Below are 9,516 nucleotides of genomic sequence, written 5' to 3'. Positions count from 1 at the left end.
CCCCTCCCCCTCCAGAGAGATCTCCTCCATCACCTCTTCTGTTGAGACACATCACCCACAATCTCGCACTGAGAGATGTATGTGGTGGGGGAGAAGTGGTGAGGGAGAAGGGGAGTGAAAGGAAGAGAGGCAGCAGGAGAGGGAAAGAGAGACAAAGAGGGAGAGAGAGGAGGAGGGAGAGGAAGGCAGGGAGAGGGAAAGAGAGCAGGGGGAGGGAGAGGGAAAGAGAAAAAAGAGGAAGAAAGAAAAGAAGGGGAAAGAGTGAGGCAGAGGTAGAGAGGGGGAAGAAAGAGAGAGGGAGAAATGGAGAAAGAGAAAGGCAGAGGGAGAAGAAGGAGCGGGGGAAGGAGAGAGAGGAAGAGGAATCACTGGCTCAGCTGTGATCATGTGACATTTGGCATCACGTGCTACTCACATTGCAAGACATCACTAATTTAGCACATAAAAATCTATTAGAAACGTTTGCTTGTCTTGCAGAACACTCACAGGACAAGTTACTTACAATCTAAGATTTTACTTCCTCCCTTTTCTTTACCTTTTTATTGTCTTGAGCCCCCAGAGAATTTCCCTGTTGTTTATGGCTTCACCTCCACGATTAAGAACATGGCTGTCACATGCCAGATAGTTTAAAACATTTGCTGAATGAGTGTATGATTCAGTGTATGAAAATGCATCGGACATACCCGAAAAAAAGGTCCAGTCTGTGCTCTACATAAAAATGGCCTAAATGAAGAGGTATTTTCATTGGCCTTTAACCCAGCTCAATTTAAAAGTACCATGACTACAGAGATCATATATTTCAGATTCTTTGTGAGAAACTCAAACACAAAATACAGTTTCCGTGTCAAGTTTTGTCAGAAACTCCTCCCCTCCTTCCAGGCAGGAGTCTTGTCCTCTCCTACATCCTTTCACCACACTACTGCCAATGCGATCTTTCAGAAACATAAATCTGAGCATGTTACTTCCATACCTAGAATATTTTAATTCCCACCTATACCCCTGGTGACTTCAAACAGCATTTAAAATTCCCTGGTATAAAAGACTTCTGTGATCAAGACGACTTTCCCCCCTGATTCATCTGCTACTATTCCACCTCTAAGACAACTTTTAGTGTCTGTACTATAGACACTCAGAAGTGCTTGCTCTTACCAAAGACCCTCCCATTGCCTGGCTCCAAGCATGAGCCTGCAGTTTCACCACCAGGAAAAATGTCCTTTCATATCTTCCTGGTGAATTTCCATGTATAACTCAGGACAGATTAAGACACAGACCCTCATCTAATCTTTCTCTTACTTTTTCCACTTCTCTCAACTCAACTAGACTTAACTACTCACTTCTTTTTCACTTCTCCTCTGTACTATGGAAGAACTCTCCAATGACTCTTCAAATACGTGCAGAAAACTGTAACATGCTCTTACATTCGACTTTTCTAGTTGCTTCTGTTCTTACTTTTATGATTGCATTTACCCCAAACCGATGTTACTAATAGTTTGTGACTTTCACTTTCACTTTCTTGTTAATTTCTTTAAAGTCAGATTCAGACTAATCACTACACTGCATGCATGGTAGGAACAATAACTATTTCATATAAGCTCCATGTGGGTATGGGCAATGTCTACTACCTGATCACATAACCAAACCTGTCCAGTTTTGTAGATTATCAGTCACTAGTCATTCTTTCAGAATGGGAGTGAACGGATGACTGAATCTGATGAATGAGGTAAATGATGGGTGGAAAAAATGGACAGTGAATGATTATTTCCTCTCCTTAAGATAGTACAATGTGCTCCAGTCAATGCACCCTCAGGTTATGCTTTACTTGAAGTGTGCAAATAACACAAAACGTTGTGAATTTGTATTAATTTTATAGTCACCTGAAGTTGGTAAGTCTTTTTTACATAGGAATTTTAAGCTACACTCTCATAATTTGGCAATTGCAATATTGCCTCAAATATCACAGCTTAACATTTTTTCCTATTAACTTTGGTCTTCTTAGATTCACCTATCACTCCAGAGGTAAATTGCGTTAGCTTGCTCACCAGTGCTTTGTTCTAGTCACGTAATTGGTGAGCATCTATGTAACATGATATCGTGACACACCTGGCAAGGGACAAGCTGTACCTAACGTAGGCACCAGTGTCCTCTGACAATTGTTGAGTTCCTTGAAGGAAAACTGTCAAAGGGCTGTAGTGCACTAAACCCACCTATTTATATAACAGTGTCTACCACAATCTGTGGCTCTGTAGGAACCTGTACCCTCAGTTATTTTTACCATGATACCAAAACCCTTTGTTAAATCAAAAAATCTAAAAATCATCTAAAGATCTATAATATTTGTAAAGTTTTATTTTTTAAAATGAGACTTTATAAGTTCCATCATTTATGCACAAACTGTCCTCAGAGGCTTGGATGATTTTCAATGACTACATCATTGCTTAAATACTTTTATCATTTGGAAGTATTTTTTTCAGAACAAATGACATAAGCGTTCTATCACCCATGGTCTTGCTGGCCATTGACAACTTTTCCAACTCTATGTTTCCTAGAGTTCTTGCTTTACTAATCAGTGCAAAGGAGTACACTGAATTGGCTTAACCCAGTACTAGGAAGTGGATTGTTAGCCTCTCTTTTCAACGCCACTTTCAGTAACATCAGATTGGCTGTTTGCAAAAGGTCTTAGGGAAGACTTACTTCACAAAAATTGGCAGAGCTTATAAACATTTACCAGCTCACCACTGTGTAGTGTTCCTGACCACTAAATTCCTTCAGAAAATTTCTTGCAATTATTCTTCCCCAATACTTTCTATTTCTTCCTTCCTCTTTGTGCTTTAAAATGAAAATGAGGGTAGAAAATGTCTTTGCTTTTGGTACAAAGACCAAAAGCACTCATCTTACTAGTTAAAATATACCTTTGGTCATCACAGCAGACACCTGATAGAATAAGAGAAGATGAAACAAGATAGAACACATTTCTTGCCATTCAACAACAACAACAACAAAAAAAAAAAAATCCTAGCTGATAGGGAAATTTGTTCCACAAAGTCAAGTGCAACTCAGGCTCCTTCTGTCTTGTTCCACCCTCTCTCAAGCACTGATAGAATGAAGTCCAAATGCTCACCTTTTTCCCTTCCTGATGGCTGCAACATCAACTGCTTGGACATGATAATGCGAACTAGGAAGAAAAGGGCTAAAGGGTGTAGGGGAAGTAGGAAGGGGAGGGGAAAGGAAAGAAGGGACAATAAGAAATATGAGAAAAGGAAAAAATGGAAACAAAGTCTTTGTAAATAGGGGAGGGTGGAAGGGTGGGCAGGGATATGGGGGAAAAAATGAGAACCAAGACCTATCATGTAAAGGTACAAGATCCCAAGGATGACTGCAACTGTACTGTACACCTAAAATGTACCAATAAACTCAATGAAAAAGAAAAAAGTATTTGGACAACCAGTTTCTTGTACTTGTGCACCAAATATAACTTCAAAGTTTTCCTTTGTTGTAAGTCTTTCTCTTCTTCTGCCAGGCTGAACTAATTCTGGGTTCTTCTCTCTTGATATTACTTCCATATATTTCTGCTATTCTTCCTGACCAGTATCGGCTGGAAAACATTGTATCATCTATGTACAATACCCCTGCCTTTTGCAATTTATGTCTTGTAGGTATACAGTAGTTTATACAAATCTAAAAGCCTACTTAACCTATATGAATCAAATAACTTAAGACCACTAATATTATGCTGTTACAAAAAAAGGATAAGAGGACAAATTATTGATCTAATGGACTAATCCTTGTCCTCCTATTTTTCTACTTCTGGTTTCAAAACAAAAAATAAATTCTCATAGAATGAGCATCTTCTCCCTTCAAAGAGTTGCTACTTTCATTTAGGATCAAGTCCAGTAACATTTTTTTGGATACCAATGCATTTCTCAAGCACAATGAATACAGAATCTGAACGTAGCCTTCCTCATGTCTGGGTTTTGTGCCTCTTTCAGTGGTCTTCTTGCATCCATAACCCTGTTGCATGAGAGCAATCTAGGTCCTACCAGAACATTGCCACCAAAAGTGTTGTATCAGAAGGGAAAGGAAACCCTTTGGTTGGCTTTTTTATTGCTCAGATGGACTCATTAACTCAATTAAGCTCAATAATTGGCCTGTGCATCTGATTTAGCATTTTCAGGGGGGGACAGACTTAATCAAATACTAGAAATTAAAAGTTTTATGACCATATGGTATTGGTCAGTACCAATTTAGAAGTAACTTAGAAGTCCATTTACATATTTACATTCAAATGTATTTCTCTTCTGCAAAATATTTGTTTGTTGTAAAATTCTCTACATTTTGCAACAAAACATGCACTTGCATTGTTATAAAATTTTCCACTACAGTAAAAATTCACTTTTAAGAGCTTCATCTTGCTAGTGATGTATCACTAATATTTAAAATCTAACTTTTCTAAACCTACAGTCCTCTGCCCTCTGTTTCTAGAAACAAGTCTGTTTCCGCTGCTTCCATTACACAGGCAAGAGTTTAATATATGTTATACTTACCACACTGTTCTTCCTAATTGGTCAGTCTTAGCTCCAGGGTAATGACCCCATTATCTGTTCCTTAAAGTGATCATTTTACTAAGCAAGGTAAGTCAAATATGATCAGATTCTGTGTTTTTGCTGAGTGAGACTTCCACGTACCATCCTAATCATTGTCGCCTCCCAACACTATTGAACCTAGTCTCTGTGAGAGTTCTGTAATTGAATATTGAATGTTCTGCCAGAGAAATATAGTCAAACGTAGAGAAATGCCCAAAAGAAATACCACTTGCCTTTCTTTCTTGTTTAATATTCACTCAGATACTTTATTATGAAGTCCAGTCCTTGAACTTCTGTGTTAACTACCTCAAGGTGAAGCTGCCTTCTGATACACACCTTTCCATTACAATGCCATGGCATCTGTAACACATCCCACCAATTTCTGGATACCTACAAACCTGCCTTTACTTCTTGATGTTGAAACAACAAAATCATCTTCATACTGACAACTGAATTATAATGTAATATCTTAAAACAGCTTTCCAGTTGTTGCCTCCTACAGGTACCAATGCCCTTTGACAGCATTTTTATTTCTGTACTTGAGACCAACCCACTGTGCACCTGAATTACAGCAACAACATGTTGTCCTCTCCTTTCCTTTTCCATTTAAAACCCTTGTGTTTATTTAGTCAGCAGATATTTTCCAGGGTCAAGAAGTAAATAAATGCTTATGGTCAATAAAGAGAAGGCCTATTCATGGAGTGAGCCTTGGAGAAACAGAACCCCTCCGGAGCCAGGGAGCAGTAGAAACTTTGACAGCACAGGCGATCACGGAAGAAAAAGGCTTTGAAGAAATTCAGCAAATGTGTGTTCGTTTTTGACTTTACCTTTAGGAAAGAACATTGGCCACATCATGCAAGGAAGACCTGCCTTAGAGTGCTACTGAATATCATGTTCAATCGTTGCACCCATACCACATGAATTTCCAGTGAATCAATTTTTCCAAATATTGCAAATATCACTTTTTTTCCTCGGGCCTTTGTCAATTTCTGTCAATCTCCACATTATACTTAAACACAGAAGAATCACCTCTGACCATGACTATGTAGTCTGGCAGACATCACAATTAAAGCACAGAACCTGGACTAGGAGTATAGCTCAGTGGTAGAGCACTTGTCTAGCACGCAGAGTCCTGGGCTCAATCCCTACCAAGACACACACACACACACACACACACACACACACACACACACACAGAAAGAATACAGAAACCAACAGAGCTTGCCCTATGCTAGAAATAGAATACATGAACTCCATATTATGTATAATCCTATTTATATCTCTTTGTTTAAAACAGAAACCTTCCAAAATAAAACAAAATTATTAAATACCCATTAGTTTGTTTTTGCAATTAAATGGGATAACACATATCAAGGGTTTCCTCAATGTGGACTATAACACATGTCGTCGATAAATATTTGTGATATATATAAATATTTGAAAAGGACACCACATAACACATATAATATTTGATAAGCGACATAATAACGAGAAAACAACTATATGGACAAGTTATGGATTAAGCATCACCATCATGAAAGCAAGAAACAGACCATTTTTCACATTTTTCATATTGCATGATTCTCAGCATACAACAGCTTCAGAACTGGGCAATACTCTTATTCATTGGGGAGCCCACGATGAATTTAGTTTATAAAATGAAATCAGAAAAAATTTAAGAGATGTTCTTCCTGGGATATATTTCATTTTCTAAAATGGAGGAAATTATTTTACCTCTTATCCCTAGCAGCCTGGCAATGAGTATGTTATTTAGATATCTGTCAAAAATAGTTCAGCTAGCAGAAGTGGTGCTATGGAATGTGTCCTTAGGGAACTTTCATACCAATGATATTAGTATAATATTATGAAACAGGAAACAAAACGGACAACACAAAAATAAGGGGTGAAGCAAAATAACTCATTATCAGCTGTAGAATGAGACCTAGAAATTTCAGGCTGCATGATTCTTTGAAAGATGACTCATAATGCATGATCCAAACAAACGATCCATGAGCTAGGAAAAGAAAAACTAGGAATGAAAAAACAGGAAGAAAATAAGAGTCTGCTTTTGAGACATTCATTTCTTTTATTATCACTTCAGAATACTGGCAATAGATACATGAGCAGAGATTCTTCCATTTCAACCATGTCCCAGTTTTAAAGAGGGCCCAAAGGTCCTTGTTCTACTAATGCCATTTCCAGACTGTTGGCTCCCACCATGGCAAAACAGAGGCAACACTATTCGAGGCAGGGCAGGGATCCCAAAAGCATATCAGGAGAAGTACCATGATATTTCAGGAGGCCAAAGCACTCCCATCTCTAACAGTCCTTTAATTTGTCCTCCATCTATCTAATGGCGTACGTTTGGCCTCCTCTCCTTTGAACCACCCCTCCCAGGGTCAGAGCCGAGGTATCTGAAGAAAGATTTGGCATAGTGTCCCTCATATTTTCAGGTCGTCTTCCACTTCCATTCCCTTTTCAGACTTCAAAATGAGTACAAATTGACAAAATGAAATCATTTCTGCTTGGCGTAGAACTTGGCAACCAGATAACACCGCAAAGCTAGGTCTACATTTACTTTCCTCCTGCATTCATTGGTATGCAAAGTTCCAAGATGGAAATTTGTTTCTCCTGCAGTTTTATGACACTTCTACTGCCTGATTATGCCACTTTATGGCAATTTGCATCGTTATGGGCCTGCGGCAAATGAAACAAATTGCCGTAAAATGTTGGGAAAATCCTAAATCATGGCTCTGTCTGGCCAGCTGAATGATGACACTAGGCTTGAATTCAGATGGCTTGGTTCATTTTGCTACAAACACTCATGCTGGCCTTAATGGGGGCCACTGGCTCACACATCAGGACGCCTGGTGACTACTAAATGAGGCAAACTAATAGAAATTTTTTTCTGGTGCACTAAGCAAGTATTCAGTAAAGAAAAACACTTTCATTCCAAGGTTGTTTACTACCAACTAAACAGAATCCCTTTAGCTTTTCCCATGCAGCCCACATTAGAACTAAATTAACAGTTCTCATATGTATCCATTCTACTAGTAACAGATAAAAGTGCTTACACCATCAGGAATGTAAGTCACTTCGGTCTAAATCATGTTGCAGAAGGTTGTCTTTCTCATTTAACTATCTAGTTATCCAACTTGTAATGCCAGGCACAGACAAGTCTTAAAGAAAAAAAAACACACATTGAAAAGTTTTTAATTATTGGTGTGTTTTAATTAAGTGCTGATGTGCTAGCTTTAAAATAAAGGAATAGGAGCATGAAGATTAGACATGCAAAAATGAGAGCAATTCAGGAAGGACAACAACCTGGATAAGTGTCTGCTATGATCCTTGTTGATCACTTTTTTGGTTCTGCTCTTATCAACCTCTCCCATGAGTCAATTTATGAGAATCTTCATAGTAAAAAACTCTCTTGGCTCATATTACATAAGATTCATTAGGATAATTGAAGCTGAAATAAAAGGAATGCAATTTTATTTTTCATAGCCTTCTGCAGTTCACATCCTACCAATTTTCAAGTCATCCTTCATCCTCTGACCCAAGACATTTACAGTGGATGTTTAATTCTTCCTACACACGTAGGCAGCTCTGAGAAAACCCCTCACTCCCTGAGCTGCATTCTAGAGACTTCAAGTGTCATATGAAATAGCACAGAATGCCTAAACATGAAGAGATCTGGTGAAGGAGACGCAGAGTCCTGGATAGGACATTCAAACCAGGTTGGAAAGATAGATCAAGAACTTATTTTCCAGACAATTGTAAATATTCTAGAAAGCAAGGAGCTTTTATCAAGATACTTACATTACTTAAAAGGCACATTTTTATCTAATATTTGACTAAAGGAAAGAATAATTTATCGTTTATTGAGCATTTAGTGTGTGCTAAGCAATATACAAAAGGCTTAACTGTATATTTGAGTTACTGAGTCCAAACCCTCTTTTAGCCACCTACAGACGAGTATCCTAATTCTTACAGAGGCTGAACTACCTGCTCAGGGATGGATGGATAATAAGAGACATAGCTGGAGTCGGAACCAAGATCCAGTCCCACCATTAATTATATGCTCTCTACCACTATGCCACACAGCTCATTTTTAAATCAACTTTTCTGCTAAATTACCATTATTATTAGCCCAAAAATAAACTCTATAAGGATAAAAGAGCCTTCCATAATTTTAATAAGTATCACACATCTGGTGTCTCCTGGATGATTTTCATGACTCATTAGTGTAGCTGCCATCTTCTAACTCATGTATCCCTTTCTATCTCACTGTCATTTTTCCAAAGTGTCACATTTTCTCAGTACAGAGCAACATTCTTTAAACCTCACTTTTCTTCTTGAACCTGCTTATTTCTAAGTTGCACCTAATAAAACAAGCCTGTAACACTAAGTGACTTCAAGTTTCTGACTATTTGCTGCGCACAGCGGTTTAAACACATTATATGAGCAACAAATGAAGGTACACATTTCATGACTACAGATATTCACATTGATGTCTCCTGAGGTTTCATGCATGTTCTACTCCTTTTAGTTCCTAATATAGAAAGCAGAAAAGAATTTCTAAAAAATCAACATTATCTTGAACCCACTTGTAGTTTCTGAGGCTTCTGTTAAGTGAACCCATAGAGTACGTATAGCTTTGAAGAATGACTTTGGTATATACTACAGATTCCAGTTCTTACCTGAAAGGAGTAGCAATGAGCTTAAACTCTGAATACCAGGTTGGGCTCAATTTTAAGCCAATGTCTTGTCAGTTTTCAGTTCCCTTTGTACTATTCACCTCTAGTCTCCATCAATATAGAAATATTGGCAGTGATATAAGAAGTGCTCACATACCTGTGTGCCATTGATAAGGCCAATGAGAACTACACAAGACACAGTTGTTTATTCTTCCCAACTCTCTAAAATACCTAGTGCA

Source organism: Fukomys damarensis, unplaced genomic scaffold, assembly GCF_012274545.1.
Source record: "Fukomys damarensis isolate Sample0158 unplaced genomic scaffold, DMR_v1.0_HiC HiC_scaffold_31, whole genome shotgun sequence".
In the NCBI taxonomy this organism is placed as follows: Eukaryota; Metazoa; Chordata; class Mammalia; order Rodentia; family Bathyergidae; genus Fukomys; species Fukomys damarensis.
The sequence above is the reverse complement of the archived record's forward strand: the minus strand, read 5'-3'. Positions refer to the sequence as shown.